Source organism: Cryptomeria japonica, chromosome 10 (assembly GCF_030272615.1).
Source record: "Cryptomeria japonica chromosome 10, Sugi_1.0, whole genome shotgun sequence".
In the NCBI taxonomy this organism is placed as follows: domain Eukaryota; kingdom Viridiplantae; phylum Streptophyta; class Pinopsida; order Cupressales; family Cupressaceae; genus Cryptomeria; species Cryptomeria japonica.
Genome location: NC_081414.1, coordinates 707,855,819 through 707,875,166, shown reverse-complemented (window position 1 = coordinate 707,875,166; position 19,348 = coordinate 707,855,819). Strand labels below are relative to the sequence as shown.

Sequence of the window (19,348 nt, the reverse complement as noted above, 5' to 3'; positions counted from 1 at the left end):
TCCAGTGTTTTAGATGTGACAAGTATGGTCACTATGCAAGAGATTGTTTGACAAGGCCAAAGCAACATGCTTCTATGGCAGATGTTGGTAAAGTATCTCCTCAAAAGGAATCTAGGAACAATCAAGAAGGTTTTCTATTTATTTCTGCCCTATCTAGCAATGTTCCAACCGCGAGCAACATTTGGTTGATTGATAGTGGCGCTTCTCGTCACATCACGGGTTATGAGGAACCTCTTTCAAACTTGGTGGAAAGAAAGACCAATCTTCAAGTGATAATTGGAGATGATGCATGCTACTCGGTGAAAGGCTCTGGATCTACCTCTCTCAACTTAGAATCTAGCATCCCTTTCCATCTAAGTGATGTCTTGTTCATGCCAGGAATCAAGAGGAACATTGTCTCCATTTCAGCCTTGGAAGACAAAGGTTATCAAGTTGCATTTTCAGAAGTGAAAGTTCTTGCTTGGCCAAAGAACTCTAGCATCAAGACAGCATCTGTGATTGAGAATCGGCATGAAAGTCTATAAAATCTTTCCATCCGTCTAGGTCAAGCTCTCCCACATGACTCTACCAATTCCAACGAGCTATGGCATAGAAGACCTGCTCATTTGCACTACAAGGTTCTCCCATCATTGGAGAAAATGGTTAAAGGTGTACCTAAGCTCAGCCATGAGCATGATGGCACTTGTAAAAGTTGTGCCATTGGTAAAAATACTAAGAGTCCATTTCATAGTAGTGAAAGTAGGTCAAAATAAATATTAGACCTTGTACATTATGATTTATGTGGTCCAATGTCAATGGCATCCCTAAGTGGATTTTTGTATTATGTAATTTTCATAGATGATTACTCTAGGAAGACTTGGATTTATTTTTTGAAGTCCAAAGAGTTTGAAGAAGTCCTAGATAGGTTTAAAGAGTTTAAGGCCCAAGTAGAAAACTTGTCTGGGAAGAGGATTAAAGTCTTAAAGGTCTGATAATGGAGGTGAATACACTTCAGCAAGCTTTCGTAATTTCTGCATTGAGGTGAGAATTAAGAGGGAGCTTTGTGTTCCTTACAACCCACAGCAAAATGGGATTGCAGAAAGGAAGAACAGATCCATAGTTGAAGCAACTAAAACCATGATTCATGACCAAGACTTGCAAACCTTTCTTTGGGCAGAAACTTCCAGAACAGCAGTACATGTTCAAAATAGATGTCCTCATCGGATATTGCAGAATATGACTCTAGAAGAAGCCTTTTCAAGGGTTAAACCTAAAGTCAGTCATTTGAGAATCCTTGGTTGTCCAGCATATGTTCATGTACCTAAAGATAAAAGAACCAAGTTGGAACCTGTTACCTATTTTTCGCTTCTAGCTTAAAATAGGCTAAGTTATGTTTGTTTTGCAAAAATGGAGCAATGATACATATTACTTCTACTATATCGCATTCCAAGTGCACTAAGAAAATCAAAAGGAATTACATTATCAGATTGCATTCATGCAAATGCATATGATACAAGAGAGAGTGCAATTAATTTTGAGAAAGAGGAAAAAAGTATCTTTATTGACGATATAAATGAATAATGTCTCACACAAGCCGTGAAACTAACCGCTATAATGCACATGAAAAACACATGATACATTTATAGGTGCTATGAAAATAAAATGCACAAGTAATGAAGGGTGACTCGTCATTGCCTGAATGATGAGTCCAGCTTGAGCTGCCCTGCATCGTCTTTAGTCTCCCCACTTGCATTGCATTCAGTTATTGCTCCGTTGTTGTTCCGCATGCCTGCACCTAAAAGAGAGATTGTTGTTAGAGCAATGTCGGGTCATCAAACACTACTTATACACGCATCTATAAACATACAATTTGATCTACACATGCATCATAGCAGCTAGCTTGTCACCGATGTCCAAGAAAGTAAGAATTATCAAACACACTTATCATATGCCCATTTTTATCTAATATGTTTGTTTCATGTACAGTTACAAGTGTCTTTTCATGCATAACACGTGGGGTCAAATGGGCTCCCACAAGGGTTGAGCCCAACATGGTACAAGATAGTAAATGAACAAAGGAGGACAGCTCAAGCATAGTTTTAATAGTCCTAAAGCATATTAGGAAAGATCATAGTAGGGCCTAATACATCCATTACAAAACAATGATACTCAGCCCAAATGACATAAAATACAACCATGACTGTCAAACAATGAATGAGCAGTCCTACAAAGGATTAATGTCAAAATTATGACAGCCCAAGACTCCTAGAGCGGTTGAAGCACTCTACAATGACTCCAAGGATAGTCCTTGATATCAAACACAGTGCAGATTTGTTTACAACTACAGGTATCTTCAAGGATAGATCAAGGCATTTCAGGCCTCGCCAAAGATGTAGTGACAACTAAGCCATAGTTGCAGCATAAAATACATTTATTTTTTTTAGGGACAGTCATTAAAAGAGCAAGGGGCAATTATGGGCCCAGGAAAGAGTCATCAATACAATGATAGGTTTCATTGACAAAGGGGCAGATATAAGATGAAAATATAGTCTTAAAGCTTAGTATATTGTCAAAGATCAACACAATGACTAACCATTATAGCGCATCATAAATGAAGCTCATCTGATACAGTGTGAGCATGGTAATACAGTGAAATGAAGGGTCTAAGATTGTAGCAGTAATAAAGACAATGAGTTGCAACGTCTGGGGACTTAGTTTAGAATCACAACTCTAATGACCTTCGTTCATCCACACAAAGAGCTCATTCATAACAGCAAACGTAGTAGAATGGAACCCCAAAGCTCAAGACAGATCTTAAGGACTGAAATTGCTATATCTCAGTCATTATGACTGTCACAAAGATGAAAATAGGGATTCAAAATCTCCACCAAGGAAGCATACACAGCAGGGTTTCAAAAAAGTGGGATGAAAGGACAACAAAGCTACCATACATAGTGTTGCGCAAGCTTTTTTAGGTCTGCTATGGCACATAAAAGGACAGTGAATCAAGTGTATTCCAGCAAGCAATCAGCATGCACTGGGCAGGGTTTTAGAGGAAAATCAGACTCAGGAGCGTTTTTAAGCCCTTTATAGTGCCAAGAAGTATGGTGGCCTCAAAGATTACACAAAGAAATGCCTAATGCAGTGGTAAACTGAAGACTATCACGAAGGCATAATACAGACCTACAGCCAAGGGCATTAGAACAAACAGCAAGGACAGTAGAATGGGCATGAAGGTCTGCCATAAATACAGTCAAAAAGACTAATGGCGTTGCATATAGATGACAAATATCCCAATAAGCAGAAAGGGCAAGTGTACAATGATCTGAATAAGAAAGACCTTTCCAGAATTTTTGAATGACTATCACAATTATTTCATGAACACCTTTTTATCAACAAAGTAGCATGCCAACTACACGAAGAATAAGGGGTATAATAGTCGCCAGGGATGAAACACTAAATCGCGGCATATGCTTGTCTTGTTAACAATCAAAATACATATTGATGCAGTCCTTAGTTTTAGAATGGCGAAAAAAGAATTTGCAGGGATATGCTATTGTCAAAGGCACAAATTCATCACCAGAAGCAAGGCCGAGAGAGGAAAAAACAGTAAGACGTTAATACATTAAGATCGCAGTCAAAAGCCCATAATCATTTCCAGAAATGCACAGCAAGCAGTGTTTTTTTACGGTATTTTTTCAAGTAAGCAGCAAAAATCAAATTTTGTTTGTAACATAGTGAATAGAAAACCTGAAGCAGCTGAATTAGAGGTAAAAATATGTGAAATATCCCCAGAAATCTGCCCAGCACTCAGAAAATAGCGCCCAGCTTGCAAAGTCACACCACAGCAGAAAATGAAGTGTCAAATGCCAAGGGGGTGAGAAGAAGTTCACAGTTTCGACTATCAGCATCAACAAAATCATGCCCAACGTCAACGAATGTGCAGAATATCTCCACGAATGCCCTTCATTTCTCCACAAAACCTAGGTTCACGCCACAGCAAAAGAGAGGAAGAATATCGAATGAGAGGAAATTACTTTTAGGTTTTTCAATTTTCCTAAATATGCATCGATGGCTTAAGGCATTTGTTTTGCCTTGTCTTTTATTTATTTTTCAAACTCCAAATGCCACGCAAAGATGCCTAGGGGTCATTTCTTTTTACATTCCCCTTGTATATCCTTATTAAGTGATTTGTTAATATCACTTAATAAGTGTTTTGTATGACTAATGTTTATTAAGTGATATTATTAAATCACTTAATAAATATATCTTTTTTAAAAAATTTAGGCATGGTAAATAAAATTGGCAAATAATCTTCATCAAAGAATTTTAAATTTATTACTTAAATAAATATTTGTTGTATTTCATTTTTATATTTAAAGGCTATCAAATTTAATAAATATAGTAAGGAAAATATTTATTTAAAGTGAATAATGTAAAACACTTTAATAAATATATTTTCTTATTACATTTATTGATTTAATAAATAGAAATAATAATATTTTTTATTGAAGTGATTTACATTATTTAATCACTTTAAATAATTAACATTATTATCTTTATTTTATTAAATCTTGACTTTAAATATTAAAAAGGAAATTAAACAAATATTCAATTAAGTAATTATTTTTAAAATCACTTTATAAGATTATTTTTCATGTTTATTTGATAAAGTCAAAAAGGGGAGATTTTTTGCATTAATGAAGGCTTGCAGGCCTGTCAAGAGATATTTTGGGGCCATTTATGGTGCTTTTAAGAGCTTTTATGGTTGCAGTATGGGCTGGCTTGACTTTTGGCCCAAGTGTGTTCCCTTTCAGACCTGTTTTAGGTCTTCAAAGTGGGCTTTTTGGTTCTGCTCGCCCAAGAGGAGGTGGACTATTGTATTCATTATCTGCTTTTTGAAAAGCATATATACTACAGGACTTCACTTTTTCAAGGGTTCTGACCTTTTGCTTCTTGCAGACTGTAATTTTTAGAGTTCTCTCTGCAGAAAGGAAGGAGTTTGTAACTCAGTTTCAGAGAGTTTGACAGCATTGTAACACCTTTTTGCAGTAATAATCAATTCATACCTTCCCATTTTCTTCTGGTATTGTGTCCTTAATGTTAGTACAGGCATTTTGTGACATTCTTTGTCCTTGAAACTGTGTTTTTATGTGGGGATCTTATGCAGAAGTATAATTTTGCAGGTTATAAGCTTTGTGTCCGAAATAGCCGTCTTAGGTTGTGAGAAAGAGTGTTTTTTCCTCTTGAGACTGTAATTTTTAACCTTCTTATGAATTGTCGATGCAAAGATTATAATTATTGGGTTGTGTAGGACAGTCTTTCATTGCTGGCTTTATTGTGTGTTATTTGTTGTGAATCTCAGATTATCATTTTGGTGCATCACCTTAGGGTTAGATTTTAGTTTCATATGTCTTCTTCCTCACTCTTTTCCCTGAAGAAATTGTTAGTTTAGGTGAAGAATTTGAAAAGAACCAGCTTACTCTGGAGGTCCACTTCAGTCTTCAGGTTACCCACAACCTCGAAGTGTTCCCATGTTTCAATAGGCAGCTGAAGTTCACAGCTTTAACAAAGGGTGCAAGCTTGATTGATAACAGAACCTTCTAGCAAGAGAGGAATACTTGTGGACTATAATGAAACTTCAAAAGCCTACAAGAATTACATTCCAGGATAGAAACAAATAGAGGTTAGCAGAGATGTTACATTGAGAAAGATGTTGCATTCAGAAGATCTAAAGGTTCGTGCATGGAGATAGATGATGATGACCCAGAAACTCCTCAAGACGTGGATGTTGATCATACTCCTGAGATTCAGAGGGAGTCTACTGAACTTGTAGAGGTTGTTGATCCAATTGAACCCTTGGAACCTATTGATGGTCCGAGAGACATTGTCATAAGCAAGAAGAGACCTCTTTGGGCTAGGAAAACTAAGCAAGAGGCAGAAAAGTTTGCATCTCCTAGAGGCACATTCAGAGAAAGAAAAAGACCTCAGAAATTTTCAAGCTATGTTGCATTAATGAGTAATATCATTGAATCTGAACCTTCCAGTGTTGAAGAAGCTATAAGTCAGCATGTATGGAGAGATCTATGGATGAATAATTGTAGGCATCTAAAAATGGTCAACACTTGCGGTGTCATACTTTAACATGTCTGCGTGACCTTATTTTAGAGTTTTCGCATTCTATTAACATTTCTTCTATGTCGCACACTCAATCATCAATTTACCAATCTCTTATCAATTTGCGACCGATTTGTCATTGGTCTTTGGTCATTCAACCTTCATCAAGTCAACCTTTTATCAATCTTTGATCGATTTGTCATCGATCTAAATCAATCATCATTTCTCATCAATTTGCGACCGATTTCTCATTGGTCCTCATCAATTGGCATCTACCAATTTTATCCTTGTCAATCTTAATCAATTTATCATTGATCTTTATCAATCAACATTGACACTTTATCAATTATTCAATTTTCATCATTAAATCATGATCAAATCGACCCTATATCAATTATCTTTTGTCATGACCTAATTATCATCCTTGCATTTCTAATTCATCTCCTAGGGTTCTATGATTAAATCATTTAATCTTATTTGTCATTTTCCCTCTAGGTTAAATAAATTTATTTATTTTATCCTAGGTCCCCTTGTCACAATTAAACATTTCATTTAATTGGCTAATTAAATCTTCTTTGTGAATTAATTAATGAATGAATATTTATTAATTAATTTCACCTAATCTTTCCTATTTTGATCATTTCTAATTTACTAATTTCCTAATTCATTATTTCCACCTAATTTACTAATTCATCATTTCTAATTTTTCCTAATTTCCTAATTCCTATTTTCCACCTAATTTCCTAATTTTCTAAATTAATTCCCAACTCATTATCTCTCTCAAGTGGCTCCTATTTTTGTGCTTTAATTTGGAAGCATGTTTCCTTATTCGTCATGAGTTTGGATATGGAATCTTATCCTAACACTGGATTTGATATCTAGTCTTATCCTCTTGCATGGGAAAGTGTGGCATGGCATTTCTTTCTAAATCTGATTTTTCCCATTTTTGAATCCATGCATCTAATATCAATTTCATTCTAATTTTTGTCCTCTATCCAATTTTCTCTATAACTTGGATGCATTTCTCATCAGAATCAACCATGCTTCTAGTATCCTCGCGCTGTTAAAATCGATCTTGCTTTCATACTTTGCTCTTGCACTTGTAGGTGAGATCCACAAATCCGCTATTTGGAGGAGAAAGGAGGACAGTGGAGGTCAAGGAAGTAGTTATCTTCATATAGTTTGCATGTTTATGTTGAAATCTTGTTTTTCCTTCTTCTATTGCATGTATTGGGATTTCTTTCATAGCTTGTTAGTTTTTGTGGTTAGCTAATATAGGTTATGAATCTTATGCTCAAATTCCCTCTTACAATAATATCAATTCATTATTAAGAATGATGCTTGGGACATTGTTCCAAGACCTGAAGGTAAATCAATTGTATCCTCCAAATGGTTGTTCAAGATCAAGCATGCAGTAGATGGAAGTATTGAGAAATACAAAGCAAGATTTGTAGCTAGAGGATTCTCTCAAAAGGAGGGAATAGACTATGAAGAAACCTTTGCTCCAATTGCCCGCTATACTTCTATTAGGACCATTATTGCCATTGCAGTAGCAAAAGGACGGAAGCTACATCAAATGGACGTGAAGACAGTTTTTCTCAATGGGTTAGTTGAAGAAGAGGTCTACATTGAGCAACCTGAAGGCTTTGTGATTCATGGAAAGGAGTCACATGTTTGCAAATTAAAGAAGGCTTTGTATGGCCTAAAGCAAGCTCCTCGTGCTTGGTGTGAGAGGATTGATCGATATTTGATGGGTTTGGGGTTCTTCAAGAATGATGCAGATCCAAGTCTTTACTTCAAGGTAATTGATGGCGAGACTCTTATTTTGGTTCTTTATATTGATGATTTATTTATTACTGGAGAAGATCATCTCATTGACAAATGTAAGGAGTTAGCTTCTGAGTTTGAGATGAAGGACCTAGGTCTTATGCACTACTTTCTAGGATTGGAGGTATGGCAAAGACCCAGTGAGATTATTCTAAGTAAAGGGAAATATACCATAGATATCTTCAAGAGATTTGGAATGATGGACTGCAAGTCTATGTCTACACCTATAGAGACAAATTTGACAAAGTTGAGTGACTCTACAGCTAGTTTAGATTTCGTAGATCCTACCATGTACAAACAATTGATTGGTTCATTGATGTATCTAGTCAATACTAGACCTGACATTTGTTATGCAGTGAGTGCTCTTAATCAGTTTATTTGTGAACCAAGACATATTCATCTAGTTGCAGCAAAACATATAATGAGGTACTTGTGTGGCACTATAGGATATGGGTTGAGATATACTTCCAGTGCTAATCTAAATCTGCAAGGATATTCTGATTCTAATTGGGCAGGGAGTGTTAATGTTCAGAAGAGCATTTCAGGTTGTTGCTTCAGTTTGGGGTCTGCTATGGTTTCTTGGTGTAGCAAGAAGCAATCTTCAGTGGCACTAAGCACAGCAGAAGCAGAGTATATTGCAACATGTGTGGCAGCCCGAGAAGCAATGTGGCTTCGAAAGATCCTTGCAAGATTGTTTGGACAATCGATGGAGCCTACTGTCATTCATTGTGAAAATCAAAGTTGCGTGAAACTTTCGGTCAACCATGTGTTTCATGACAGAACAAAACATGTGTAGATTAAATACCACTACATTCGAGATATGGTTCTAAGGATGTTAGGTCCTGGAGACAACTGAGAGGGCGGGGGGGGGGGGGGACGCGAGGGGGTGGGTGGGGGTGAATCAGTTGTCTAATAAATTCAAACCAAAATCAACTTACCCAAACTTTATGCCGGTAAACAGTTTATCAGTTAATTGCAGTACCGGTAAAGATTAATGCATGAAACAGAAAGACAATAACATCCACAACACATAACACCAATATTTGTACGTGGAAACCCTGTAAGGGGAAAAACCACGATGGGAAACCTTACCCACAATCAAATGATACTACTGCAGATAGTATGTGTGTACAATAGGGGGTCTGCACATGCAGAAAGGCCAAGCACCTGGAGCTCACTGCTCAATCACAAAATGAGAGTCACACTAACTACAATTGGATGATTAAACCCAATGATAATGTACTACTCAAAATAGCATCTCCATATGCTGGATTCAGTACCGGTTTAGCTCTGATATGCCTTCTTCAAACTTTCCTTCAATCTTGAATGATGTCTGTGTGTATAGCTCTGCTAGTATTCGCATATACAGAATTACAATCCTTTTTCGAATCACATGTTAATCTCACAAATGAGATCTTACATTTATACCATAACCTAAGACCAATTGAGTAGGTCGGCTCACTAAAAGATATTACAATAAAATCAATTACAAATGAAACAATATCCGATGCATGATGTCGGCTCAATGCATTTACAATAATAACAAATCATCTTCTTGACGTGTCGTGCTGATCTGGAATAGATATGCATGTCGGTGTATATCCTGGACCTATTTGCCAGTAACAGCAAATATGCAAACTCGAATAAACCAATGAACAAATCACCAAGACAACGTGTCCAAACGATGTCATCGACATAACAAAGTAGTCTCCAAGTGATTCCAAGTGTCGGTGAACAATATAATCTGCTGGTGAACCAAATACCGATGACTATGCATAAGTCACTTGCTTGTTGGTGAACATAACCAAATCTCCAAGTGCTGATAAGTTTGGCAAGTGTTGATAAGTGTTGACATCAATGACAAAACCATATCAACATATCCAAAATACCAACAATCTCCCCCTTTGGCATTGATGGCAACACAAGATGGAAAAACCATCAAAGTGCCAAAACAGAAATGCCAAAAACCAGAAACCAACAATCTCCCAAAGAGATCATTAACCAGATACAGAGAGTAATCAATCTCTCCCAAAATAGCAATCTCTCCCCCAAGGGATAATATTTTTGCCATGTGTTTTTCCATATCAATCTCTCCCCCTTTGACATCAAATGCCAAAGCAATACAAAAACCAAGTTCAAATCAAAGCCGGAAAAAAGATTTCTCTATTAATTCTGTCGGTTGATGACAATCATCAACTGTCTAAGTCTCTACCGGTGGGGGTATAACCCCAAGCTGATCTCTGAGATATTCAAAAGTCTCCTTAGGCAAAGGCTTGGTAAAAATGTCTGCAATCTGCTCTTTAGTATTCACATAAACCAATTTCACTTCTTTTGCTTCAACATTCTCTTTCAGAAAATTCAATTTGATAGAAACATGTTTAGTTTTAGAATGTAATACCAGATTCTTAGATATATCAATTGTTGTTGTATTATCACAATAAATAGTTATAGGTTATATTACCTTTATGTCCTTCAACATTTGCTTAAGCCATAATACCTATGTGCAATTAGTTGTTGCTGCAACATATTCTGATTCTGTTGTTGATAAAGATGTGCAACTTTGTTTCTTACTCAACCAAGAAATTAATCTGCTACCAAGAAAAAATGCTCCACCGGTGGTGCTTTTTCTGTCATCTACATCTCCTGCCCAATTTGCATCTGTGTATGCACATAATTCAAAGTTTTCATCTCTAGGATACCATAAGCCAAGATTTGTAGTGCCTTGTAAGTACTGGAAAATCCTTTTTACTGTTGATTCATGATGTTCTTTAGGATTACTCTGAAATCTTGAAACAATACATACTGCATTCATAATATCAGGTCTTGTTTGTGTCAAATACAGTAAACCTCCTATCATAGACTTGTACCTAGTCGGATTAACAAGTGTTGATTCATCCCTTAATGATAATTTATCAGTTGTAGTCATAGGTGTGCTTACCGGTTTAGAGTCTTCCATTCCAAATTTCTTTAGTAGCTCTTTCAAATACTTAGATTGACTCAAGAATATACCTTTATCAGTATGTGAAATCTGCAATCCTAAAAAGAATTTTATCTCTCCAATCATAGACATTTCAAATTCTTGTTGCATTTCATTTGAAAAGTCTTTACATAATCCATCTTCTCCTCCAAAGATTATATCATTAACAAAAACTTCTATAACCAAGATGTCATCATTAGTCACTTTGTAGTATAAGTTGTTGTCAGCATTACCTTTAGAAAAACCAATCTTCAAGAGATATTTATCCAATCTAGCATACCAAGCTCTTGGAGGTTGCTTCAACCCATACAAAGCTTTCCTTAACCTGCAAATCATATCTTTGTCATCTGTCAAAGAAAATCCATCAGGTTGTTCAATATAAACTTCTTCAAGATCTCTGATATACTTTGTAGTTCTTGTGTGCTACAAAAGCCAAGAATAATCTTACTGCCTCAATTCTAGCTACCGATGCAAAGGTTTCATCATAGTCAATTCCTTCTTTCTGTGAATATCCCTTACACACTAGTCTTGCTTTATTTCTGATTACCTTACCATCTTCATTAAGTTTGTTTCTGAATACCCATTTTGTTCCAATTACATTTTTGTCTTTAGGTCAGGGAACTAATGTCCATGTGTTATTCTTTTCAATTTGTTCTAATTCTTCTTCCATTGCTTTAATCCAGTGTTTATCTTCACATGCCTCATTAACTGATGCTGGTTCCATTTGAGAAATAAGACATACCTCTTCATTTGCCAGTCTTCCTCTAGTCATAACTCCTTGATATTTGTTCTCAATTATCTGATCTTCAGAGTGGCTCGATCTTACATAGCGGGGTGTCTTTGTTTGTTGTTGTTCCTCAGTTATTGTGGAATTCTCAGTTGATGCCGGTGTAACTAGGTCTTCATTCTGTACCGGTGTATTCATTGTAGGTTCATTTGTCAGTATCTCTGTTGCCGGTTCAGAGTCCATGTACCTTGAATTTCCTCTAAATTGTTCATCAATTTTTACATTTGTACTCTCAACAATTTTCTGTAATCTTTTGTTAAAACATCTATAAGCCTTGCTCTTAGATGAATAACCAAGAAATATTCCTTCATCACTTCTAGGATCAAATTTGCCAATATACTCATCTTTTCTAATATAGCATTTACTTCCAAATATTCTGAAATATTTAAGAGTAGGAGTAATACCAAACCATAATTCATGAGGGGTCTTACCGGTTTCACCTTTGATGTGAACTTTGTTGAATGTGTAAACCGTTGTACTTACTGCCTCTCTCCAATATACATGAAGTAGATTTGCTTCTGATAACATACTTCTTGCTACATCCAAGATAGTTCTGTTTTTCCTTTCTACAACTCCTTTCTGCTGGGGTGTCCGGGGTGCTGACAACTGTCTTCTAATCTCATTCACTTCACAGAATGTATTAAATTCCTTAGATGTGAATTCACCTCCTTGATCTGATCTCAGACATTTGATTTTCTTACCGGTTTCATTTTCTACCATCACCTTGAATAGCTTGAATTTCCCAAGTGCTTCTGATTTCTCCCTGAGAAAAGTAACCCAACACATTCTAGAATAGTCATCAATGATTAGCATAAAATATCTATCTCCTTGTAAGCTTCTAGTTCTTGCTGAACCACATAAATCAGTATGAATTAAGTCAAGAGCATTATTGAATTTTTCTGGAATACTCTTAAAAGATGCTCTAACTTGCTTTCCAAATTGACATTCCTTACATACCAGATTGTAAGGTTTGACAATCTTAGGTAAACCTCTTACTGCCTTAGTTGTACTGATTTTCACAATGCAATCAAAATTTACATGACAAAGTCTTATGCTATAACCAACTTTCATCAATATGTGCAATCAAGCATGTCTTTTCACTATTATTCAAATGAAAGATATTACCTTTAGTCTGATTATTGGTTGCAATTTCCAAACCAGTTCTGTTCATGATTTTGCATTTACCATTCTTGAATTGTAATTGAAATCCTTTTTCAACTAATTGACCAACACTCAAAAGATTATGCTTTAAACCTTCAACATAGTAAACATTATCAGTATTGTGCTTACCATCAAGAGATATAGTGCCTTTTCCTTTGATCAAACAAGCTTTATCATCTCCAAATCTTACTAGACCTCCATTGTATTCCTGAAAGGATAAGAATTTACTTTTATCACCAGTCATATGATGTGAACATCCTGAATCAATGATCCATTCATCCTTATCTTCAATTCTAGCTGTCAGGGCCTGCTCTACTGGTTGAACAGTAGGTGCCGGTTGATCTTCTGTTATAGCAACAAAAACCCATCCATTGTCTGTTGGATCCTCATCAAAATCATCAGTGACTCCTTCATCAGCAAGATAACAAGATTTGTCTCTATTCTTCTTGAATCTGTATCTCTGATATTCAAGGTTAGGCTTGTATGTTCTTTTAGTTGGTGAGTGTTTGATGATCAAACAACATATCTTGAAGACCTCACAAGAACATGAACCCATACAAAGAAGAAGCCTCTTTAGAACAAAGTGTTTATGCAAAGGTAAAGTTTGTACTGTTGTTGTTGATTCTGGATCCTCTGATAACATGGTTTCTACTGAAATGGTTGATAAATTGAATTTGGAGAGGATACCTCATAAGAATCCTTATAGAGTTTCTTGGGTTAATGATGATGTTACTTTGTTGGTGAAGGAACAAGCAAAGGTTGATTTTCAGATTGCTCAATATAAAGATAGTGTTTTATGTGACATTTTGCCCATGGAATGTAGCCATATTCTACTTGGTAGACCTTGGCAATATGACAACCGTACTAGTTATGATGGTAGGAAGAACACTTATACTATTGAAAGGGATGGGGTTAAGTATACTTTAATGCCAACAAATGATGATGTTAAGGGTAAGAGTAAAATAGTCATGTTTGGTAAGAAGACATTTCTTGAGGAGGAAGAGTTGGTAGCCAATTCAAGGCTAGAGAAGGTTGAAACTAGTGACTTGTGTGAAGGTATAATGGTTGGTTCAGTTTTATGTCCATTTGTGCAAGACTTGGTGAAGGCTAAATCAAATGTTGCAGGTAAGAAGGAGCAGGTACAGGAAAAAGAGGTTGTGAAAGTGGAGAAGAAGGTGCAAGTGCAAGCACTTATTGAAGATTCTTGGTATCCACCAAGTACTATGGTGGTTGGAGTTCCTTTGTGGACTAATTGGTATTTGTATTCTCGTTTTTCTCAGTTTCTTGCAGGTTTTCAGAAGGCTGGAGTTGTTGTTCCCTCATGGGACATGAGGATTTTTCATGGGGGGGAGTATGGTGCAGGAGCACCAAGTGAACCAAGTGTACCTTTTGGTTCCAATGACCTATATGGGGTCAAATATGAACATTTTTAATTATATATAGCTTCTTTTGTTAAATAAGGTCTAATGAGATCAATAGCATTGTAATAAGGTCATTTGACCATTCATGTAACCAAGTTGTCTAGTTGGTCCTAAGAAGGTCTTGATTTGGAAAATACTTTGCAAAATGGTTAAAATTGATGTAAAAATGTACAATTTGGTTCTAAAGGTCCTTTCATGTCTATTTGGACCTATTTGTGTCATTAAAATATCATAGGTTGGGTGTAGGAGTTAAAATTGGCAAAATTGCTTACATTGTCAAAAATGCTTAAAGCAATTTTTGCATTATAAGAGAAATTAGGAGTTTGTTTGTTAAAACAATTACAAAAGGTGGTTGTAACTGATGAGGAGGCTTATAAAACCTATAAAAAGGCCTATCCTCATTCATTCATGTTTGTTGTTGATATATGTGAAGAAAAATCAATAAAAATTGAGAAATTCCTGCACTAAATTCTGGAAATCACCATATTACAGTCTGTTCATGCTTTTGGTTCGCCATTAAAACTCATTGATCGACCTTTCTAACTGATTTGGAATTGAAGGGGAATGAATCTAGTTTCTTGTGCCTTTTGTTTCATTTGATTTGACCAAGTATTGAAGGAGAAATCATAATTTTTGTGAAACCCTGTCAAAACCCTTCCTAGGGTTAACAGTGTCCTCAAATAATGTAAATCTTTGTTTGTAATTGTTGGAAATCCACCAAAACTGGTGGGAACTTGTAAAATATCATGTATTTTCATATTTTGGTGTTTGCAGGGGTTCAAGAATGATTTTGGCACGTGCTACTTGAATGTAAGGGACTGATTTCTGAGTCACAGTCTGAAACATAATGGTTTTCATGGGGTTTGAGTGGTGTGAATGCATCAATGAATCTTGGAGGGTCTAGTGAAGGGAGAGGGAAGTTTTTGAAGGTTACCATTACATGCTACAAAGGTTTTCAAGTTGTGTTTATACACCTACCAATCAAACCTTGTGACTGTCCACTAGACCACATGACTGCTCCAGTTTGATGGCACTTTGTAATCGCTGCACTTTACATGTTAAGGAGTGAAATTTATGTTGAATGGTGTTGTGAGTGAAGATAATGATGAGTAGGAGTCCTCTTGGCATGAAACAAGTGTTGGATAAGTTAAGGAGTAAACCAAACCTTGTTGGTATATGACTGTCCTAACCATCACAATGTCTGTCATAAAACAAAAGTACAGTCACGGTGCAGATGGTATAACTTTTATTTTAACCGTTGGATCTTTCTCAGTTTTTTATATGTTGTCCCTAAACAAGTTTTCTAAGTTCTCACCAAAGGGATCTTCCTAAAATTGTCTGGTGTGCAATTTATGAGTGACTGAGTTCAGTTTTGTCATAGTTGGCAGCGAGTTCATGTTTTGTATCAAATTTGTTGTATAAGTTGGTCCAAGTCTAAAGAAGTATTAGGGGGCATTAAATGAGTTGTGTTGGGAGTTTCTTCATGTTTATTATGTCATTAATCCTTCTTGTAATGTATATGGTGCATATGGGTTGTGGCTATACATTGCATGCCTTGAATGGGGAAGTTGGGATGGGCTGTCCCTAGTTTGTGAGTTTGTGTGTGGATGCTCCGCATCAGTCTCCATCCTGATCTTCCATATGCCATAATTGGTTCCATCAAGTTTAGGACTGTCCTTCTTGAAATAGTTTGAAGACATTGGATCTCCTCAAGCTGTTAAACTTCTGCAAAAAGAGGACTATGCTCTGATGCCAATTGTTAGGTCCTGGAGACAACTGAGAGGGGGGGGGTGAATCAGTTGTCTAATAAATTCAAACCAAAATCAACTTACCCAAACTTAATGCTTAATACTGGTAAACCAAACTTTATGCCGGTAGACAATTTATTAGTTAATTGCAGTACCGGTAAAGATTAATGCATGAAACAGAAAGACAATAACATCCACAACACATAACACCAATATTTGTACGTGGAAACCCTGTAAGGGGAAAAACCACGATGGGAAACCTTACCCACAATTAGATGATACTACTGCAGATAGTATGTGTGTACGATAGGGGGTCTGCACATGCAGAAAGGCCAAGCGTCTGGAGGTCACTGCTCAATCACAAAATGAGAGTCACACTAACTACAATTGGATGATTAAATCCAATGATAATGTACTACTCAAAATAGCATCTCCATATGCTAGATTCAGTATCGATTTAGCTTTGATATGACTTCTTCAAACCTTCCTTCAATCTTGAATGATGTCTACGTGTATAGATCTGCTAGTATTCACATATACCGAATTATAATCCTTTTTCAAATCACATGTTAATCTCACAAATGAGATCTTACATTTATACCATAACCTAAGACCAATTGAGTAGGTCGGCTCCCTAAAAGATATTACAATAAAATCAATTACAAATGAAACAATATCCGATGCTTGATGTCGGCTCAATGCATTTACAATAATAACAAATCATCTTCTTGACATGTTGTGCTGATCTGGAATAGATATGCCTGTTGGTGTATATCCTAGACCTATTTGCCGGTAACAGCAAATATGCAAACTCGAATAAACCAATGAACAAATCACCAAGACAACGTGTCCAAACAATGTCTTCGACATAACCAAGTAGTCTCCAAGTGATTCCAAGTGCCGGTGAACAATATAATCTGTCGGTGAACCAAATACCGGTGACTGTGCATAAGTCACTTGCTTGCCGGTGAACATAACCAAATCTCCAAGTGCTGATAAGTTTGGCAAGTGTTGATAAGTGTTGACATCAATGACAAAACCATATCAACATATCCAAAATACCAACAAAGGAAAACCATTCAATTGAGGTATATTAGCACTGATGATCAGACGGTCGATATTCTCACCAAGCCTCTTGCCAAAGTGAAGTTCGTGCATTTTCGAGACAAGCTTGGAGTTGTGGGGAATGAAGCACTTGTTGAGAGGGAGTCTCCGCATTAGTGATTTCTTGAGATGTACTTTAATGCATTCTTCTCTGTGAGTGAGAAGTTTGAGATGCAAGCCCTTGTTAATGCATTCTTCTCAGTGAGAGAGAAGTTTGAGGTGAAAGCCCTTGTTCCACCCTCTAGGAGTAGCCAAGGTGGATGTCATGTTGAGAGACTCCATGACAACATCACTTGTGTTTGTTCACCCTCTGGGAGTAGCCATGGTGACCGTCATGATGAGATGAAAACATCACGTTGAGTGATTCCGTGATGGGAACTTGTGTTCATATTCATTTCCATACATGGGAGTAGCCATGATCGATGTCATCACGTTGAGTACCTTTGTGATGAACTCTGTTCCACCCTCTGGGAGTAGCCATGGTGAATGTCATTCCATGACATAGATATTAGGAAGGATTCCTCCCTAGCTAAGAGGGAGTGTTGACGATTGTAGCGGTGGGAGTCTCCTTGGCCAACTATGATCAAATATGCAATTAGCCTTTCGGCTTTTCATATTTGTATATGTCGATTAAAATAAACAATTAGTTAATAAAATATATTTATTTTGAAGGGCCGACTTGGTAAAAGCCTGCCACCCTTGAGGAAAGACGTGTTGATTTGAATGTAGCCGACCCTTGGTGAAGAGACACCCACGTATGGGTATAAACAAAGATCGGTTTTGTTGACGTGTTTTTTAGGACTACATCGAATACAGAATAAAGTTTCCAATGGTCACTTCACTCTCTCTTGTTTAAAATTAGGCTGTATGCTAAGATTGCAAAGAAAGATCAAATAGCTAATCTCAAGGTTCCTTTCGCGTGTGGATGTGACTCAATTAGTTGATGGGTTTGTTGTTAACCCAAGGGGCCTTACATATACTCGCAGAGGATTTCAACAAATTTCCAAGTTCAAGGATTTCTACACGAATGATTTGCAATGAAAGCTCTATTTTTTGGATTTTTTAGTTTGAAATATGCAGAAAAGTAAATGAGTGAAGGGTTTAGAAAACTAGGCTAAAACTAATCTAAACCTACGAACAAGGAGACAGGATCACTTATGCAACATCTAACCATGCTTCGCTTCCCTAGCTGAGCACAACTACACGAAGGCGGTGCAATCTTCAAAGGGTGTGTTAAAGATTTTCAAATTACCAATAGAAACCATCAGATCGAACAATCTCTACCGATAATCAAAGTTAAGTATACACATATGACGAAGGTTCAGGGTAACTTTGTACAATATACAACAATCAACTGCACACCAAAAGTATGAGCATAGACTTTGCAACAAGCAACCCTATCAAATCCAGTTCATCTAACAACATGAAAGCAAATCTAATCTTATACGAAAAGAGCAAGACCATGCGAGCTTCAAAACAACACAAGAACACCCAACAATTGAACAATGTATTAAGTGTCTACTTCAAAAACTCTTAGCAACAATCTCTGACAATAATCTCTCCTGCTTTACAAATGAGGGGGATCACCCCTTTATATAGGCCTCAGGCCAACCCTAATTAGGGTTTACCCTAGAAGATTCTCCACTCAAGATGCAACAAGGTGGGAATTAGCATTTAATACCCATTGAGCCCATATACAATAAACTCAAATTAGCCCAAAATGGCATCCATCTATGCCTTAAATGCACTCTATCAAATCAAATTTGCCCAAAATACAATGAATATTCCTCATGCAGACATAAATGCCCATTATTCTCCATGCGACGGCTACATTCTGCAGGAATCTATCATAAAATCATTAATATGGCAGCTGCATGCAAAAAGATTCCTCATGCATTCAGCATTGACCGGGCTGCCACTAAGTCAACTTTCCATATGTTCAAATTTCGAAGGGAAATTAGGAGATTCTTCAAGATTCAACTGATTTATCCACTTGACTTAACTTTTCCTACCTTGGAGGGAATTCTCCACGCCCTTTGACCATCTATTTTTTAGGGGTTTTCCTAAAATTTAGGATCCGGGTCCAGTAGAGAGAGAAATCTCATACGAGTCCAAATCTGTAAAAATTTTCAGGTTTTGACAAGATTTGATGCCTAAAAATGGGAATTTAAAAAAAAATTATGAGGGGATTTCCGCTTTTCTATTCCTTCTTGACCCTCGGATTTTC

The 19,348-nt window shown here is 36.6% G+C and overlaps 1 long non-coding RNA gene across 1 annotated transcript in view; it reads right to left on the bottom strand.

Moving 5' to 3' along the window:
- Positions 1-1,630: 1,630 nt before the first annotated feature.
- The window catches only part of LOC131029277 (uncharacterized), a 43,081-nt gene continuing 25,363 nt past the window's right edge, over positions 1,631-19,348 (bottom strand). The window contains exon 4 of the long non-coding RNA XR_009359220.1: positions 1,631-1,774. This is a non-coding gene — a long non-coding RNA (uncharacterized LOC131029277). The remainder of the gene's footprint in view (positions 1,775-19,348) is intronic.